Source organism: Cydia strobilella, chromosome 3 (genome assembly GCF_947568885.1).
Source record: "Cydia strobilella chromosome 3, ilCydStro3.1, whole genome shotgun sequence".
NCBI lineage: Eukaryota > Metazoa > Arthropoda > Insecta > Lepidoptera > Tortricidae > Cydia > Cydia strobilella.
The window spans coordinates 9,115,046-9,137,348 of record NC_086043.1 but is presented as its reverse complement, the minus strand read 5'-3'; the positions used below and the strand labels follow the sequence as shown (position 1 = coordinate 9,137,348).

Here is a 22,303-nt window from a genome sequence, read left to right as displayed (position 1 = left end):
AACTACGTACTTAATTTAGAATTTTAGTAAATTACATAACATGGTCGTTTAGCATGTAACGTTGTGTAAGTGTGGAACGGAAGGCAGCCATTAGATTGATATACCTGGTTTGCACGGTTAATTATTCTTACCGAAATGTGTATCGGCTTTCTCCGCGATCTGTGAGTTACGCAACGCGGCGGCGGCGGCGCCCGCGCTGCGCGAGTGAAAGTACCGAAGGACCATGACCTTCCCAGCCTCCGCTTTGTTTTTGCTACATTACATGTTGTGGTTACGAGTTTGATACGTTACACATTAACATTTACCTACATATGTTATTCAAATTATATCCTTTTAGTCGATAAATTCGATTTATATAATGAATTCATTTCTTATTTTCGAGCTGATATAGAGTTGTGCCGTTCTCGAGAACGTTCTCCTTTTTGTAAGGGAAATGTTCTCGCTCGAGAATATTCTCCATAGTAAATTGAGAAGGTTCTCGAGAACGGCACAACTATTTAATTAATATAATATGTAATACGTTTTACATAATAGAATTATTGTTAAGCAAATACATTACATTATAATTAAGACATACAACGTTTGGAAAATATTTCATTCGCCAAATAAATTCAATTGGCTAAATGTGTATTAATATAATAACGTGTGGTCATGTGATAGGGTCAAGATAGGTGGGACGACGAGCGAAGCGAGCAGAGGAGCGTGTTAACTGCAACCAAACAAGCGCCATAACCATAACCAATTTTTTTTTCATCGTACGGTGTTAATGTAAACTTACAAAAATAAACTGTACCTATGTGTTTTTTATTAGACATACGAAGTCATTCAAACGTCAAACTTCAACATTTATTCAGCAAATAGGCCACAAGGGCATCTTTACAAGTCAACATGAAATTTCAATCATCATAAAAAAAACCGGCCAAGTACGAGTCGGACTCGCGTTCCAAGAGTTCCGTACATTACACAATTTAAAAATTTTTAATGTGAAACGTGCGTGAAATGTCTTTAATAAACCCGTAGGGGTTGGATTAAAAACTTAATAATTAAGTCCGACTCACGCTTGACTGCACATTTCTAATAGGTTTTCCTGTGATCTATAGGTAAAGATCTATTTTGTGTGTTTTTTTTGAAAATTTTAGACCCAGTAGTTTCGGAGATAAAGGGGGGAATGCTCATTTTTTGCATATTTTCTTAAATAACTTCTAAACTGTTTATCCTAAAATTATAAAAAATATATATTTGAGATTCTCACAATGAGCTCTTTCATTTGATATGTAACACGATATAGTTTGAAAACCTTTATTTTTTAATTTTCTCATTAACCCACAAAAGTGGCCCCATGTTTAAAATTAATGTGTTTACGTTACATGTCCGTCTTTGGGTCACAAACTTACATATGTATACCAAATTTCAACTTAATTGGTCCAGTAGTTTCGGAGAAAATAGGCTGTGACAGACGGACAGATAGACAGACAGACGCACGAGTGATCCTTTAAGGGTTCCGTTTTGCTGCAAACTGCAAATATCAACTAAAGTATTACAATTAACTACTTAGAGATGTGTCCCTTAATGTCGAATTACAAAAAAACTATAATAATAATATTAAAATAAAAACACAAACATACAAACAAAATATCTAGAATTATGTAGAGGTGTAATTGTCTCTCATTGTCAGAACTAAAAGATAGATAGTTTTTTAGGTGGCTAAACTTAAAATGTCTCTATCGTAAAGTTGCTCATATTACAACATTATTTTCTAAAAATAATATTTCCGTAACTACACAACATAGGAAGTCGATCTTTTGTGTTATCGATAGCTTATTTATTGTAGATTACTGGGATATGCATCACTCCATACCCTCCATAAGGTACCTTTAGCCATTGGACGTCACATATTGTTTTCGGCAATGATTTAATACAGAGAACTTTGATAGTTTTGCAATTCATCAAAATACTTGATTATTTTTGTGTACAGTTAATAAAATAAAATAAACGTAAAAATAAATGTCTGGGGTAGGTTGTGCCGTCATTGTTTTCCGTAACTACTATTCTATCATAATGGAAACAAAACTAAAACGGCTCCTGCAATGACATAGTAGGTACCTATCCCAACCTTTCGCGACAAATTACATACAAATCGCTCCTTTGTTTACTTGCGTTCCTATTCTCATCGGAACAACTTACCCCAGGCACTTTTAGCCACGATCTCCCCTACTAAACCAAACAAATTAATTCACAAACGTTTTGAAAAAGCTTACATATCACCTAAATTCACAATACTCTACAGAATGCATGTCATTCCAATCCAATTAAATTAGTATTTGCTACCTAAATAACTAAAAATTGAAATCTTCCTCCCTTCATTCTAAAATTTAAAATTTTTGAAGGGTATTTAACTCCCATTTACAAGATAACAACAGAGAAAGATGATGTCTGTTACAATGCATAACTACGTCTTATTTCGTGATCATTCAACTCTGACGCAATTGATGTTCGATTCTCATCATCGTATTTGATGATCAGTTAAAGCGTGAACTCGTGTAGGCATCTCAGGTCTCAATCGGAAAAATTAGAGAGAAAGCCATGAATAGGCGTTTGATGACTGAATCAAAAAGATCGGTGCCATCGTCCAACCCTTAAATCGATAAAGTTCACTATACTGGACAAGTGGACATCCCAAGAAAAAAAAAACTGCTCCAAATATTAATGCATAGCGATATTAGCGATACTTTCCTGGTAGCGTAAGTGAGTAGTGAATATGTTATTTTTAATTAAATAAAAAAATATTGGGAACCAGTGTAAACATAATATATATTTTTCTCAAAGTCCTACAGAAGTATAGAACGCAGAACTTGCAAGGAAGCATCCGACAGACTGTCATTTTCCCATATTTCAATATTTTTTTATATGACAGTATTATGCAGCATTAAAACATATAATAGGTTACTAACTATTTCTTACGTAGCACTATGATTTACATAAAAATGTGTTGTATTTATGGGTAAAACACACTTAAAAAATTAAAACACACTTAATGTCCAGTATTTCGCCCTTAGTCGATTACACGGCACTTTTTCTAAGTCCAGCATGTTGGACGTTGCTAAGTATGCAAAGAGTAAAATTATTATATATTCTTGTAGTTTTTGTGGTAAATAAATTGAACAAAGGGATGTTAGGTATTTTAAAACGTTTTAAAAAGTCATTACTTACTGTATTACAACTTAATGAACTAAATCGATAAAAAAGAATATTTTTTACGGATTTTTTTGCTGTTCTTTCATCAACAGACAGACCCGATTTCAATTGATTTTTTGTACGAAAATTTTGATAAAAGCGCATGCATTATTGTAAAAACCATTTCTCAGATGTTACTGCATCCTATGATATCCCGCTAAGTTTGATTTAATGTTAAATACCTATAATGACGCCACTGACTGGTAAAATTTTACCACCTACGAGCTATGAAGTTATTATAGAAACAACAAAAATATAAAAATAATAGGTTTTACTTCAATTCATTACATAAGTTGACATTATCAATAAGTGTATTTCTAATTAAAAAATGCAATAATTCTATATTTATTAAAAACAACATGAATTAAGTCGACTAATAAAACCTTATGCACATAAAGTACTGTATACTCGGCAACGTCCAAAATACTGGACGTCTTTTCATTACGCGGCGATCGCGGCGTATCTTTTTATTTACGCCGAACCTGGCAACGTCCAACATATTTTGATATTTGACGTTTTTTTTTTTCAAAACTATTATAAATAGATTTTTTTTATAAATTTTTTGGCGATGTCATGGCTGAACTGTCTAATTTTGCAATACAACTTTCATTTCCAGCACTTTCTGCCACTTTCTAAATCAAAAAACCCAAAAAGTTTCCATATGAGAAGGTCTTGGAAAGCATGAAAAATATACGGTTTGAAAAAGTTTTCTGGCAACTAAGTACCTATACATTTTTTACGGGTAGAGGCTTACTGCTCAACAAATATGTCTGAGAATATATCTCGCGTTCAATCCGCGCTGATCGCGTCAGCGTCTCAAAAGCACCGCATCCGTATTTAGTACGCCGATGGCTCAATCGGCATCCGCATTGTAGTCCACGTGGCTTGGCGCATCAATTATATCACGATTGTTGCGCAACGAGGGAGCGACGCCCTCGTCCTTGAGACAGTGGGCCGACTTTCTCTTCCGCCGCGAACGCAGCCGCCATGAAGCCTTGGATTCCGGGGGTCATGGGGAACAAATAGATCCCGGATTTTGTTAGTTATGGTCGGGGAGCCCAAGAGGGGATTTTTGGAGTCACTCGAGCGCGTCAGATTAAGATATAGGGGATACCTTGCATCCCGTTGAGTAACTCCACCAAGTATGCGTCCTTGACACCGAGCAAGGAGTCAAGGACATCCCGTCAGAATAGTAAAAAAAATATCCACCTTGAAATACTCGAGCGCGTCAGATTAAGATATGGTGGATTAATTACTTGTTAAATTGTGCCCATTTCAATAATTTGTCGATTTTAGCGCTCCGTAAGTGAGTGGCAGGGTCACAAAATTGTAAAAAAATCGCGACCTTGACTTACTCGAGCGCGTTCGATTTTATTTTATTTTGAAGGGAATAATGCAAGTTATTTATTATTATTTTGTTCCAAATTTTCTACCCTTCCGTATGACCACCCTGCCTATGTAAACCGACAGATTAACATACCCTTGTTAAAAGAGATATGTTGCGCAACTGACACTACCAATATCTGACGCGCTCGAGTAACTCCACATGGTGGTTTTTTTACATATTAAAAAATCTGTAGACGCTTTCCTGCTCGCTAAAAAAGAAAATATTATATAACATTTTTTTCTTCCTATCATCTAATCTTTCGATTTCAATTCAATAGGTCTACGACGCTCGAGTTACTACACATTTATTAGCATCGTCGCCTCCCCTGCTATTATAGATCGTCGAGATAAGAACGTTGATGAGCAATTAGTTATGCCGACGAAATTGTGAAAGGAATAAAATTGTCAGCTGTTATTTTCAACAAGCAGGCGCTTTAAAGAAATACCAATACCTATGTATGTATGTAAGTATTAACTTTTCTGGGAAGTCCATAATTATACATGTTCCTACTAACTACTAACATCTAGTTTTTAAGTCTCAATGTAAACAGACTAACACAACATGGATTTTGAAATCTGAATTAAACATTTTTTTAAATAATATATTATGAAAATGATCAGTGTTAAGAATCTTTTATTAAGATTTGAAAGTCTACAAGGATCAATAAAGATAATCATTCATATCCATTAATTAATTAATTGTGCATTGTAAAAGCTAGTTTAAAACTTTTTTTAAATAAATTAAAAAATCAGTAAGGCCGCGTTTAAAGTCCATAAACGTGTAGGCATAGGCAAGTGATTCACGAAAGCCCGGATAACTAAGGGATTCACACGTCAAGAAATTATCCATGCACGGCGGGCCCGGCTTGGCTCCCGCACTGGGTCACCGGCGCAAACGCATGGATTCTGGACAGACAAATATTTATGTGCTCATTCCTTTTACTAAGTGGTTTTCTTTTCTTTACCTTTGAAGCTTTTCACGAAATGGTCTACTGCACGATTTTGATAGATTGTAGGGTAAAGGCACCAGTAGTCAGCCTTTTTACGAAATTTTTATGTTCAAAATCGTTTGATTTGCTTACTAATTGACCTATAAGAATTATTAGTTTTTACTGTTCAAGAATTTCATATAGTTCAAGTTTTGTGGGGAATAAAACGTTTTTAAACGTTGCTTTTAGAAATATTTCGTTAAATATAATGAAAGTGCGTTTTTGCCAATAATCAGCCCCCTGTGTACCAATAGACAGCCTTTAAGTACCCAGTGCCCAGCCATCGCATTTTAACGGCTGATTAGTGGGTTCTGAGTTCCACGATGTCAATGTCCAATGGTCAGCCACAGGCTGACTACTGGGTAGCTACTTGTACAATGTAAATATTTAAAGGGGCTTGGCTTAACGACTTAGATTTCATTTGAAAATATAAAAAAGTTCTGATTCCTATGGTCATCCTCCCCCGGCTGACTTCTGGGTTTACGACCTTTTCAAAATTACTGCCATAAACCCAGTAGTCAGCCAAGGGAGGCTGACTATTGGATTTCGTACAAAAAAGTAATTCCCAATAGTCAGCCACCTTAAAAATGTTACTTTTATATGGATTTATATTCATTTTTTACTATTTTCAGATAGAATAAGTATTAATCATGTGTCCACATTCTTTTAACAAGATATCATAATTCGGCTGTTAACGACTTATCAAAATACCATGTGACACTCCAAAAAAAATGGCGCATATCACATGATCCTTCATGTCAGAAGACAGCACTTCTTTGAAGTAGTGTTGTGGTTCATGCTAGACACTTTTTTTTAATTAAACTATTTTTTAATTAATAATTTATCAATCTATAATATCACCTACTTTTGACATGAAAAGTAGAAAAGGTTTGATAATTACAGCCAAAAATAAGTAAGAAAGGCTGAGCACTGGTGCCTTTACCCTACGTGTAGATTTTTTTTCTTGTACTTGATTGTACGTGTAGAGACTCAAAAATGTATAGAGAAAAATATCATCAATTATAACTTGATTGGTGATATTGCAAAGCATGAAATGATTGGTGTTATGCAAAGTAAAAGCTATGAAAAACCACGCGTTGTATAGGACACCAAACGGCCAAACGGGGGTCGAGTTCGCATTTTATATCGTCTTATTACTTTCTTCTATAGTAAAACGCGAATAAGTAGGTAAGTACGGTAATTTCTAACATATTGTTATTATAAAATCAACTTCAAATATGTTGAGTCTGGTGGAATTTCTGTAATAAGTATGCTCAATTAAGTATTAAATGTGAGAAAGCCTGCAAAGCAAGACTGATTATTGAAATTGCGCGACACAGCTCAGCTTTATGATAATCATGTCTAATAAGTGTCGCAGGGCCGAGTTACGAGTATGCGATACGGGTATCGGTTGCTGAGGAAAGTTACGGAGCCTAGGAAGGTTTCTCTGTGGAAGTTCCGGTTGGAAATGGAAGCCCGGAACGCCCACGCTGTGCGAGAGCCTATGGTGAGAAAATGTCGCGGAATTGCTCTTATTGTTCTTAAGACATCTTCAAATTTCCACTCGGGAACAAATCAAATCAAATTAACCGTTAACAATTTCGTTTGTTCGCAATTCAACCTAACCTCGCATCGCTGGTCGTCATACCTAACGGAGACCTGCTTTATACTCGCCCTCAACCAAAATGACGACTATAGTGTAGAACATCCGACAGAACCTACTAATTTAGTATGTTACATGTATGATTAAATGTAAAGTTTTGAAGGTATTTCTGTCACGTAATTATTATGTTATATAAGTACTCTATAAAAAATATTTCAAATACATGTTATCTTTATTTGTAATACTATAAGTTATGCATGTTATATAAAAATTAATAAGCCAATTTCGCAATTATATCGTAAAATAACTATTTTTAAATAAAGAGCCGCATAGTAAAACCACAAAATCTTTTTCACCACACCAGCTAGTAAAAGTTCACATGTATGGCAAAGTAATCAAATGCAAATTTTGAGTTGTTTGCTTATGTTTGCTGGTAGAATTGACTTTTAAATGATGATTTTGAATGAAATATTTAATAACATTCATTTCGAATCGATTTGTTTTGATTTTGTTTGATATTTTACAGTTAGTATTTTCCTTGTATTGGTTGGTGAAATTTTTTGTGTTTCACTCGGTGGCAAAATTTGTTTAACACTCGTGCCTTGAAACCCTCGCAACGCTCAAGATTCCATTTTTCCAACCACTTCTTCATCAAATCTTACAAATTATATTAGACTCACTTTCCGGTTTCCGATTTATGTAGCTGAAATTTTGCACGTCTAATTTACATCGATGAGACGCTGCAAATGTTATGGTACAATCGAAAGGTCTGAATATGGAGATGAAAACGGAGGATGGTCGTACGTACTCTGTAATATAACAATGCAACCTTATATATTTTTTCACTTGTTTATTTAGGTAGATAGGTTTAGTACAGTATATATTTTAGATCATGCTCGTATTCTTATATCGATAATGAGAGCAGCGCGTATAGCCCTACTTGCTTTTTGATCCACTGCCACAAGTTTATGTAAATGAAGCAATTTTCTCAGAAAACCGGGCCAATTTCTTCGAGAGACGGAAGTTTCTCGACTTACTAGCATAAAGCTGACATCGGCGCCTGATTGCATCCGAGTTAATTCAACGACGACCTGCCGCGCGAGTCGATGACTCAACTAGGAATATAAATCTAGTAGGAATTCTCTAAATTCAGGCCAACATCAACACGTTTGACGCGCCGCGTACCACACACTGAATAAATGAATACGTAAATTTTGAGAACAATATCTGTTTTGTTAAAATGTGCTAAATTCTACGACGGTAACGTAGGTAGACGGTACCTATCGTTATAGGAGCGACAAGGATATTCAGAAAAGAGGGAAGGTAATGACAGCATTTCATTTGTTTTTCACCACACTAACTGGTAAAGGCTCTCTTGATTGTTCAAAAACTGATGAGAAAGTTGCATTTATCCACATGTGTGGCAAAGTTATCTTATGCAAATTTTGAGTTGTTCCTTATGATGGCTGGTAGAATTGACTTTTGAACGATAAATATTTAATAACGAGCATTTGGATTTGGTTTGTGTTGGATTTGATTTGGTTTGTGTTTGTTTGATATTTAATTCGCGTTGGTGTGGTGGATTTTGTGTTTCATTCGGTGGCAAATTTTGTTTATCCCTCGTGCCTTGAAACCCTCACAACGCTCAAGATTCCACTTTTTTGAAATCTTTCGCTTGCTCGGGTGTCAATATTAGCACGAGCGGTTAAAACAATCTTGTAAAACAAATAACTATTATTGTCGTCCGTGTTCAAGAGCTCCTGCTAATAAAAAATAACGATAATGTATGACGTATATGTTAATTGTTTATTGATTTAGAATGTACCAAGAGTACCAATGTATTTAACATATAGTCTGTGCGGAAAGAGAAGTGTCGTGGAATGTATGGGGTAGGGAATGCGGAACCGGTACTGTTCCCAGAACCGGGACTGACATTTCCGGTACTGGGAAAGAACCGGGATTTCCCGGTACTTCGGTACTTTTCGGTACTGAGTATTCACTGTTGTATTTATTGTTAAATGATGAATTACTTATATGAAACTGAAAATTAAGAATCAATTTTGTGTAATTCAGTACAAACACAAGCTAGAAAAGAACAAAATGATGAAAATCTACAAGCAGAAAATCACAATTATAGTACCTATAGGTACTAAAGCTTATAAGCTTTATTCAATAATTTTCGTAAAATGTGAAATTTTACGCACAAGATCTATCACTACATAGTATAAAACAAAGTCGCTTCCTGCTGTCTGGATGGATGTCTGTCCCTATGTATGCTTAGATCTTTAAAACTACGCAACGGATTTTGATGCGGTTTTTTAAATTGTGATTCAAGAGGAAGGTTTATATGTATAATACATCAGCATTGCACCCGTGCGAAGCCGGGGCGGGTCGCTAGTAAAAAAAATATGTCTTAAACTATAACTTTATAATAATTCCCGGGAGCATTCCCTAGTATGGGGCCCAATAGTCAAATTTGACTGGGGTATTATTCTACAAAACCTGTAGGAAAAGGTGTCGAAGTTATTTATTAAATAAAAACTATGATTACCGCGACCTACACTAGCTAACGATTCAAGTATTAAACCTGCGCTACGCTATCAAATAAAAGTAAAACTCGAAACGATTCGACGCTCTACTTGCGCCGACCGGATTCAACATCGTCATCAAACGGTCATATTATCTATTTTTGATATCATAATTTTTAAATAGTTGGTCAGATGTTTTCAAGTCTATTAAACGGCTACTTTCTCCCTTTTGTTTCTGTGGTATGTTTATAGGAATGTATAATTTAGATATCAAGTTACGACAAATAAAACTATCATATCGACGATCATACGGTCTGTTAACTTTATATCACAGAAAAATAAAATAAACGAATTGTTTATTATAAGCTTCTGCGTTTCTTTTATTGTTAAAAAAGGTTTGATATGCATTTTTTTAAATTTCTGATACAGTATAGTTTGTAACTATAAGTACCTATGGTTTACTGTATACTGCTTTGGGCTTATTATAGAGTTAGGGCTCATTTAGACGGCGCGCGAACTCGCATGCGAGTTTAGTTACATTGTGGACTATTGAGGTTAGGTACGTCAAATTCAGCCTACCGATCTTCTCGCACCGCCTAAATGAGTCCTTATAATTTGTTTCAGGCATTGTACCCAGCTGGAAAATTGCATGGCCACTTTATGAATGAATTTGCACTGCAGGTATCTATCGTATTATATCCAGTTTACGCATAACTTCATGTTGTAGCAACAATTTTTTGATACCTATTTTATTTAAAATTTGGTAGTCTAATATCCTCTAACGAGGCGTGCGCTGCTTATTGGTTGATTGAGATATGTCTGCTGGAGCTGATGTGCGTATCTAGCGCGCACAGATCGGCACAGCGATACGCCGGCGCCGGGACTTGACGCGCCAGCAGGTTCATAAGCCAAACAATGCTTGTCATATTCAAATACCTAACCTCTATTGGGGTTAGGTATTTAGAAAGGTGTTAAATATTAAAGCCGGCGAAACCTAAATTGACGCACAATCTCTTAATTTTACATGTCGGTCAAAAGATGTTTCCCCGTAATTTTAATTTTATTAAAATAGCCTTGGATACGTTTGTTTTAATTTAATTGTCAAATAACTATGTACTTTCAAATAATATGCATAATTAATACTAAATGAGTACTTATTGTTTAAAATACTCTCGTTTTTATGTACAGTAGCTATAATGTAGAAATATCGCGTCACAACTTTTTCACGTGATTACCGCATTGTTAAGTAGTCGGCCAAGAAGGTCAAGTCTCGTTGTGATGCAATAAATGAAGGATCGGCTAATTGTAACAATAACAAGTCGCCGGCACGCCGTCGATAGTGGCCGTGCCCGCTCAATTGCCTGCACAATTGCGCGGGTAACGAAAGTTTCCGGATTTCGTACGCCTCCAATGCCAAGTGCTGCGAAGAAAGCAAGCTGGCCAGCTTCCTCGACGCACCATCTCAAATACAGTCATCTCCCTCCTCCAAGCCAGGAGACTGCGAGCGAGAAAGAGACTATATATGCTTAAAAGAGAAAGTGGGCCATGTTACGTTTCTCGGTACCATTAACACAGGCATTGAACGTAAACGTCAACGAATAGAATCTCTATGCTAGACTGAAATAAGTCCTATTAGGCAGAATTTGGGTGTATTTTAGTCTACGTCATAGTTTGCCTATGGGCTAGGATGGCATCGAGCCTCGTGGCTCGTTCAGCGCGCCATTGATACTGCATGGAGCGGCAGAAATCTGCAGATTTCGGAGAGCAACGAACTTGCGGGCGGGAGGTGAAAGTGTTGCGTGGCGTAACCTTGAGCCCAGGCTGCTCTTCATCGAATCATCTAATAGATACGTCACACTACATTGTGTGAATCGCTAGATAATCACAATATGAGGTATGATGCAGGATTATCCAAAAAGAAACGAAAGAAAACGAAAAGTGAAGTGATTATATATTGTGCAATTTCCATATGTTTCTAATTTAATGGCATAAGCATAAGTAGTATTTTTTGTAGTTTCAGATATGTGTAGAAACCAAACAATATTTTTGACCCTATTATATTTCCACCGAAGTATAGTGGAATTTTCTAATAGTTTTTTTTTTAATATAGGTACCTATACATATGTACATACGTGATAATGTAATTTACCTAACTGTAATATAGCTATGACAACATTATCGCCATATGTCTCTATCTCGGTTACATATCAGAATACTGAAAATTAATTTACCTAATGTCGAATCACCTATGCTCGATTCACCAATTTTTAAATTATCTAACGATCATTTTACCTAAGCATTGAATGATTTTTTATAATGGGTCCATATCGGGTTGCATACAAGTTTAAGTCATATCTTTGATACGCATAACAACTTATTATATTATATTGAGTCATACATTTTTAGCCATAATATTTGATGACATACTCAGCAGTTGTCATATATTTTATGTGCATATAGTTTTTAATTATAATGAATCAAATGTCATATCAGGTAAAAGCATATTTATCGATACTTATTATGTTTTTAGGTATATTGTTTGGAGCATAATAATTTACAACCATAATGGTTTAAGACATACTTAGTTATTTATAGGCGTATATACACCCTCCTCCATAACCTTTTCCCTAATCTCCGTCCAAACACTTAATTCGACGGAGTCCCGCTCTCGCGGGGCTCCTATTTCTGCGTGGTTTGACCTTCGTACATCTAAAGAAACCTAACGAACCTAACCTACCTACTGTTTAAATAAATCTATATCTATGATTAGTTTCTTTTATAAAACCGTTACTCCTACTGGAGGGGGCTCCTCTCCTTCGATCTCCGCTTTTATACGGTCTTTGTGTGGTTATGATTATGACTAGTAATAAGTATTTGCTTCATGGGTTCCGCGCAACCATACATATTTACTATTCATGCTTTGTAACATTTATGAAAAAAACATATTATGAACACTAAATATATGACTTATTTTTTATGTCTATATTAATATTATGCACTAAAATCCTTCGATCGAAAAACAATTATGGATATCAAGCAGATGACTTAAAATTGTATGCGAATTGAATTAATGACTATAAAAATTATGACATAACTCATTTATGACAAAAACCCAGTTATGCTCAGGAATAATTCTAACTAAAGTTTTTATGACTTACAATTTTATGCATAAAGTGTTATGCCAATTTAAAATATGACAAAAGTTGTATTGCGACCAGAGGGCGTTTATAATACCTAATCTCAATTAACCTAATGGACGAAACACCTAACGCACGATATACCTAATGCACGTTTTACCTAACGCACGTTTCACCTAAAACTATTATACCTAATGCATGAAATTAAAGGGGTGCCCCGTCGGAAAAAAAAAGGTTTTTGAACCATTATTATTTGAATGTCGCAGTTTTAAAACAGAATATTTTCATAAATTGATAAAAAACTCAGACATGACCAAAAAGAAAATTTGTATTAATAGTTTATTAAGGGTTTGAAATTGTGGCCATATGTTGTAGTTAGTACTGTTTTACAGAACCTTACTAACTAACCGAAACTACAAATAACTTAAGTGACCTAATAAGTTTGTTTATGTACATATATTTGGATTACGTTTATCTACTGACTTTTTACGCATTGCGCATCTTATAATTTTTAGTATCAAGTTTTTAATTTTTATTTAAGTTTTTAATTTTAATCTGAATTTAATCAATGAAATGCTCAATAATGTCTAGATTTTATCATTTTTAATTTTGTAAAAATTTATTATACCTAATTAGGTACATAATTTTATTTAAATTTTTACTTTAAATGTTATATGGATCAATGTTGTCTGCAATAAATGTTTTTTTTTATAACGTTACGTGCATTATGTATATTAACTTTAGGTATTTCGTTCAATCTACTTTAGGTATTCCGTGCATTAGGTATATCGACTTTACGTGTTTGGTTCGTTAGGTATAACAGCTTTGGGTAATTCATGCATTCGGTATATCAGCTTTAGGTGTTTCGAGCAATAGGTATATCAGCTTTAGGTAAATTTCGTGTATTAGGTAATTTAGGTAAATCGGATTTAGGTATTTCGAGCATTAGGTGCGTCAACTTTAGGTAAATCGACTATAGGTATTCAGAGCTGAGGTAAAACAATTTTAGGTGGAACGTGCACTAGATATTTCGTTCATTAGGTGTTATGATATGAGCTTAGGTTAATTGACCATTAGGTATTTAAAAAAAATAGGTGGATCTAGCAAGGGTGACTCGAAATTAGGTAAATAAATGTTGGGTTTTTTGATATGTAACCCTCTATCCCTACCTACCAATTAGTACATGAGAACGTGATCATTGACCCAATAAGTGAAAACGATTTGTTTCTGTGAATTGAATAAATGCACAATGAAACACAATGACAAAAGAACCATCAATAGATACTTGATAGTCTTTTTCTTTGACATCGAAAGCTAGTTAACTAGAAACAATGTAAATAGCATTACATACATACACACATAGGTAGCTTGTTTTACTTGCACACGTAATTAGTGTAATAACACTAAATTTATTAACTTCATCTTATCCACATAGGAATTTAACAAGTCCTGATTATAATTTATATATCGTTACATTAGTTAAGTAACCTGTGTATTCGGGTAATTGCGACTACTTCGAAATGTCGGCAAATTCCGAAAATCACCCATATTTATGGGTTTTTATTGTCATTTACGGGGAAAGTGACGCTTTCCCACGGAATCCTTGTATTATTTTGAACACCTAGTCTCAATTTAATATTTAACTTTTCTATTGTTAGCGAGTGCGATGTATGCCTTGATACCGGCCTTTGCCTGGTTGATCAATTGACTTCAATTCTATGCTCCAGCGGTGTCAGAATGGTTGCATTTTTATCACCTGCCACTACGCCTGTCACTTTCGCACTAACATACATGTTAGAAAGTGACAGGCATGGTGACAGGCGATAAAAATGCTACCGTGCTCAGCCCGCTGAACATATGTAAGTCCCTATTTTTAACACTGAAAAACTTATTCTATTTCATTCCTATTCCATTCAAAAAGAAACCTTGTGTGTAGACTTCTTTTTAAATGGCATAGAAATGAAATATAATAAGTTTCTGAGTATTAAAAACGTTCTTATTTTTACCCGTGTCTTAAATTTATCCCACCAGCCGGGCTAGCAAATGATTGGCGCGAGAGTATCTCGCCGCGACATACTCCAAGACTACCCGTCCCCCTTTAATTCATACAGTTAGTAAAAGACGGGTAGCCTATCTCGCGGCAAGATACTGTCGCGTCAATCATGTGCTCGGCCTACTGACCCTACAAGACTGTTATACCTACCAAATCTACCAATAATTTGACAAGATAATGATATTGAGTGTCATTATTGAAGTCGTCTCGTAGAGTTCAATTTCAATCATTCTGTTTGCCAAAATATTCACGTCAAGGGGTTAAATTAAATCTTATTCTACAATGTTAATAATATTGACTAATCGTTATTACGCTAAATTGCGCGCTTGTCAATGATAGAGTATTTAATGGGAGCATAATTACCGAGTGTTTGGACTTATATCTGCCTAGTCACTTTCGGCTCTGATTAACGACTCGGGTACTCTAGTGCTGGGACTTTTAATTGGCTGGTAACGAGCTGAAAGTTTTTCTAAATTAATGTATGGGAATGCCTGTTAAGGTTTTCTCATTTATTCTTTCGACGGTCGTTAGAAAGTGAGCGTGATGTGAATGTACACGAAACGTCGTTTCTTTGCGAATCTGCGTGCCCTTCATTGCATAGATTAGGATCTTAGACATGTGCGCAATTAGTAGTAGAAGAAAACGGTATATCCTCATGTAATCGACGACTGATACTTTATTGTTCTAGTAGATATGTTATTTAAATAATAAACATCAATAAATTATGAAATCGTATGTGCAAAAAAAATATAATTATTTATTTTTTCAGCACAAATGTAATATAATATAATAAATATTAAATTAAGTACTTACATTTTTGTGTACTTATAATTGCAATTATATTATTAAAAATATTTCTTTTTGGTGATTTAAATGAAGATTACCTGTCTGTATTATATTATCGGTTGATCAAGTTATCGAAAAATACACGGAATTTAAACGCCCACTACCTCACGTTTATCGATTACGCAAAAGCGTTCGACTCTATTTCGCATAACAGCATCTGGAACGCACTTAGAGCAACTTTTTTAAACCTTTTTTTATTTTTTTATGTATATTATAGAGAATTAATAAAGGCTTTTTATTTTTATTTTATTATTTATTTAAGCGAGCGGAAGCCTTTGCCCAGCAGTGGGACACTAAACTAGGCTAGTAAAAAAAAAAAAATCATCACAAAACTGCGTGGGTCCAAAATTAACTGACACACCTGTAGTAACAAATGTAACAATTGAGATTTCAATGAATTAACGGATGTGTGTTACGTTACGTAAGATCATTCATTACAGGCGGGCCGTAATGTAGGCGTTGTGGTTATTTTTTGGGTAATGGACGAAACCATTAATAATAGTAAGTAAAATCCGTCACACGGCAATATTTCCTTTTTTAAGCACGCGTAATGCACCGTGAGATCTGTGTGAATCTTTCATTCTTCGAATTATATAATACAGTCATCTTTTTAGGACATACAAAAAGTTGTCAGCTATTTTGTGTGATTGATTACATTTATTTAAACATGATGTAAACTTTGTCAATCTTACGTTTCTAATATAATCTATCTATGAAAAGAAGTACATTATATTACAATTATACTGAAGATAAACCCTCTGATTGATTCCCTCCGTGTGATTGGAAAAAAGACGGGCATTTCTATTTAAAGTTGTATCCCCAACTTTTGTGTTAGAATTGGGAATTTTTATATTAGGTATTTCTACTCAAAATCACGAGCTCTTTCCATACATACTAAGGAAAAAAATGTCCCCCCTTTTTATGGTCCATTTGGTTACGTTTTCAATACAACCTTCTGATGAATGAACAAAACGGACAAATAAAAAATGTATGAAATTTTGGAGTAATTTTTTCTCACATTAGGATCGAAGGAGCTCGTGTATATGAGTGGAAATAATATAAAAAAACCGGCCAAGTGCGAGTCGGACTCGCGTTCCAAGGGTTCCGTACATTACACAGTTTAAACAATGTATGTTACTGCACATTTCTAATAGGTTTTCCGGTGATCTATAGGTAAAGATCTATTTTGTGTATTTTTTCAAAATTTTTGACCCAGTAGTTTCGGAGATAAAGGGGGGAATGGTCAATTTTTGCCTATTTTCTTGAATAACTTCTAAACTATTTATCTTAAAATTATAAAAAAAAAATATTTGAAATTCTCACAATGAGCTCTTTCATTTGATATTAAACACGATATAGTTTAATAAACTTAATTTTTGAATTTTCTCATTTACCCCCTAAAAGTGGCCCCCGTGTTTAAAATTAATTTGTTTACGTTACATGTCCATCTTCGGGTCACAAACTTAAATATGTGTACCAAATTTCAACTTAATTGGTCCAGTAGTTTCGGAGAAAATAGGCTGTGACAGACGGACAGACAGACAGACAGACAGACGCACGAGTGAGTGATAAGGGTTCCGTTTTTTCCTTTTGAGGTACGGAACCCTAAAAAGAAACTAAAACGCAAGTTGGGAGTACAGTATAACAAATATTAATGCCCAGGCACGATTAAGAGATACAATTTTTCAAAAGTAACCGGAGTCTGATGAAATTCAATTTGACAATTGTCACCAAAAAAGCAAAGAGTATCGGTATTTGACGAAATATCATAATATGGCGTAAATAATTTAAATTTTTCAACACAAAAAAACGATTGTGAGATTCGACGATAGCTAATCTCACTAAGTACTGTTTCTATTGGGTCTATCGAAATTTTAAGTTATTAAGAGCAAGTATGATGGCTATTTATGCAAGTTATGTGTACAAGATAAATGGTGCACTTCACTACTCTGCAACGGATGCACACTGCTCGCTATTTTCCTAGGAATCTGCAAATTTGTTAATTATACGCGTAGTAGCCGTAGCAATAGAATGCCGTTGGAGTCCAGCTATTTCTGTATAACCGGTACTCTGATAAGTCGAACGGAACATATCTACATCGGAACTGATGACGCAGATGATAACACGCGCCTTGTTACATGTACCAATAATGGGTAATTAAAACTGGACATCAGATACAAAACACTAACTTCTCGAGATGTTTGCGAATACATATGAAAACTAGGTCCAGATTTCAGATAGACAGAGTCTGCCTTCTTATACTATACTAATACTTCCAGATTAGTCCCATTTTTATTAAAATCTAGTTCTGATGAATCAAGCGAACTTTTTAAATCTTACAAGTTTACATATAGCGATTTTTGTATTTTTATCAACAATTCAAGTATTTGCATTAAAAAAGGTGCCATTTGATGAAGTGGAACTGCTGATAAAAACTAGAACGAAACTACTCAATGACTTTTGTATTTTCATTTACTTAAGCATTATAGTCAAATGGAACTACTGTTGAAGAGCAGAATGGAACACCTCTTCGACAAATAGTTTAATCATAACTTCATAAGTAATTGTAATTGTTTGGGCAACGCTTGGATATGGAATGAGCGTTGTGCGCTTTGAGCTAAACCTATGAGGGGTATATGGGCGGAACTTGTCGGAACTACGCGGGGTTGTGGCTGTGGCGGAGTGTAGATCTGTAGATGATATGATACGCGAAGCGTGCCGCGGTTGCACGCGTAATTGCTTTACGTGACTCGGCTTTCTCGCCCACTTCGTTATGCTGTTAGACGCTTTTGGACATCATCTTAAATGCGATGGAGCATCATAAATAAAATATGATCTTTAGAAACTTGATTCATTTAGTTCCATTGAAGTGCGTAGGGAAAAGGTGTGTCTAAAGTGTAACAATGTGACTTTTAAGGTCTTATTTTTAGGAAAAAGGTGAAAATCCATAGTACCGAATGAATTTTTTACTTTTCAAGATACTAATAAGTACCTACTAATTGATTGAATATTATTGTTTGACCCACAAAATGTCAAACAGGCCATGAAAGAATTTTTATTAGACTAAGTGTGTCTACTTCAATGAAAAGTAAATCACTAAGCGAAGACATCTGGCGAGATTAAATGGCACAATAAATGTCAGGTAGTCGTGCAGTAAGAAGTATCTATAATTAAACATTTTATAGACTGTCACAGTTAATCATAATTGCAGCGAGGAAAATATATCATTAAATTGAAATTATTGCAAAAACCGCATGTCGATGTCGTTCGCATAAAATTGCAGATAGCCGTTAATAGAAAACGAAAGTGACTAACAAAGTTTCGATTCACGTCAGTTTTTGTCGATCATCTCGTGTGAAACCTGCGCACTGGTTTATGTTTATGTGTTTAACAGTACTAAGACTTCATTCTAGCACAGTTTAACTTTAATTTTAAATTAATAACTGACGGCCGGTTTTTGCACGTTTGATTTATTTAATTTCAATTAAGTTTTAGACCAAATATGAAAAATACTTAAAAAATACTTAATAATGTTTTAGCTATATATGTACCTACATACTTAATTATACTAGCGCGGCTCGTTACCGCACTAGATAGTTATTGTTTGTTTTTTTTTAATGCTTTATATATTATAAAAAGTCAGAAATCAGAAATAAATTACATACCTACCTAATAAATGAGAAATGTCAAAGGAACTATTTGGTCCTGTATTTTTTTAAATTACTAAATAAAATTCAAGGAAACATCCGATTCCTTGCTTTTCAACAAAAAAATTAATCGAATTAAGTACACAATTATATAGGTATATATACCTACCTACTATACAAACGAAATAGTCATTTACCTACGTACCTACAATCGGTAAAGTCAAGTGCGGCCATTTAATATGAAGCGTTTTAATTACTCTGAGGGAAGCCTCGACTGTGATTCCCAATTCTAACTTTGTAATTTCATGCAATCCTCTTAAAAGACTGAGAAAGAGACTATAAAGAGTGACGCTAGCCTATCAGACGAATTGAATCGGTAAACTGTATCAGGTAATACGTTTTTGATAGTCAAAACATTAAATCGATATTTCGGTTTCAAATATGTACATACATATAAGAGCTCATTCTTCATTTTTAATTCTCACTAGGAACTCATTTACCTCTATTACCTAAGCTTGAAAAACAAGAATAAAAAAAAGTTTAAGAAAAAACACCGACTTCAATGGGGGATGACGTTGAAAGATGACATTGTTGATGGTGCACTCTTCATTAGATTCCGGGCAATGAAATGAAAAACACAGCATCTTTTGCCTAATTATGTAGACAAGGAGGTAAAACCACCCACTTGTCTAGTAGCATTTCGTTTCTGTATGGGTCGCAGTTCTAACCTAACCTAACCCACTTTCCTGATAGCATTTCGTTTCTGTATGGGTCACAGTTCTAACCTAACCTAACCTACTTTTCTGATAGCAGTTCTGTTCTGTGAGAATCGCAGTTCAAAAACCCACTTTTCTAGTAGCATTTCCGGGTCCTGGTCTGGGTTCGGATTCTAGTCCGGGTCCATGTCCGGCTGTCCAGGTCCAAGTTTGGGCCCGAGTTCGGTCTGGGTCCCGGTCCGAGTCGGGGTCCGGGTTCGGTCCGGGTCCGGGTCCGAGTTGGGGTCCATGTCCAGACCCGGGTCCGGGTCCTAGTCCGGGTAGTTTGAGTCTGGGTCCATAACGAAGAGAACAAATCGCCAAACGTGAACTATAATGTCATTGAAGAATTCCATTCTGATCATCATCAGCAAGCAGTTCCACTTCATCAAATGTCACTTTTTTAAATGTAAATGCTGGATTTGTTGATGAAAATACTAAAATCACTATATGTATGCCTTTCACATTTGAGGAGTTCCCTCGATTCTTCATGGATCCCATCATCAGAACTCGAGCTTGACAAAAAAGTGTTTTGAAAACCTAACATGCTTAACAAACATAACGAAGAGGACAAATCGCACAAACGTGAACTTTGCGTCATTGAAGAGTTCCGTTTTGATCATCATCAGCAGTTCCACTTCATCAAATGTCAGTTTTTTTAATGTAAATGCTTGATATGTTGACGAAAATACAAAAATCACTATATGTATGCCTTTAACATTTGAGGAGTTCCCTCGATTCCTCATGGATCCCATCATCAGAACTGCGTTTTGACAAAAACGAGACCAATCTGTATGTATGTACTTACAATCAAAAAAGAATTTTCCCCTCACTAGCTCGGAAAGCCGTCTTTTATCCTTTAAAACAAGCGGGTAAAAACGCATTTTATCCACTAGTGGGGAAAGTAATTTGACCTTGGATTGAGCGTGTTTAAGTAGCTTTTGACAGATAACAAAACGTAAAACGCTCATAATAATGGTTCGTTCGATATTATTTATCATTAAACAAATGGTTTGAGAATTTAATAAAAATTCCAAATTTAGCTTTATTTAATGATTTTAAGTCATAAACCTTAAATTGAGATAGTGATTTTATTATTTTCATCAACAAATCAAGCATTTACATTTAATAAAGTGACATTTGATGAAGAGGAACTGCTGATGATGATCAGAACGGAACTCTTCAATGACGCATAGTTCAAGTTTGGCGATTTGTCTTCTTCGTTATGTTTGTTAAGCAAGTTAGGTTTTCAAGACACATTTTTGTCAAGCTCGAGTTCTTTTGACGGGATCCATGAGGAATCGAGGGAACTCCTCAAATGTGAAAGGCATACATATAGTGATTTTTGTATTTTCATCAACAAATCCAGCATTTCCATTTAAAAAAGTGACATTTGATGAAGTGGAGCTGCTGATGATGATCAGAAATATCAAAATGGAACTCTTTAATGACGCATAGTTCACGTTTGGCGATTTGTCTTCTTTTTTATGTTTGTTAAGCAAGTTAAGTTTTCAAGACACATTTTTGTCAAGCTCCAGTTCTGATGATGGGATCCATAAGGAACCGAGGGAACTCCTCAAATGTGAAAGGTATACATATAGTGATTTTTGTATTTTCATCAACAAATCCAGCATTTACATACAAAATTAACATTTGATGAAGAGGAACTGCTGATGATGATGAGAATGGAACTCTTCAACGACACGTTTGGCGATTTATTCTTTTCGTTATGAGTTATGAACCCAGACCCAAACTTGGACCTGGACTTTTTTTTGAACTGCGATGCTCACAGAACCGAACTGCTATCAGAAAAGTGGGTTAGGTTAGGTTAGAACTGTGACCCTTACAGAAAGGAATGCTATCAGAACATTGGGTTAGGTTAGGTTAGAACTGTGACGTCTGTGACCCTTACAGAAACGAAATGCTACTAGAAAAGTGAGTGGTTTTACCTCCTTTTAGTTAGGCAAACGGTGCTGTCTTTTTTCATTTCATTGTCTGCCCGCGCAGCATGGTTTCCCCTATCACTAAGTCCGTCACTTTCGCACTCACATGCTTGTTAGAACGTGACAGGCATGGTGATAAGCGTACCGTGCTACGACTCCTGGAGTGCACCATCAACAATAAG

The 22,303-nt window shown here is 35.2% G+C and overlaps 1 protein-coding gene across 2 annotated transcripts in view; it reads left to right on the top strand.

The window, feature by feature from the left end:
• The window catches only part of LOC134755738 (cuticlin-4), a 53,754-nt gene that overhangs the window by 17,564 nt on the left and 13,887 nt on the right, over positions 1-22,303 (top strand). The window lies entirely within an intron of this gene.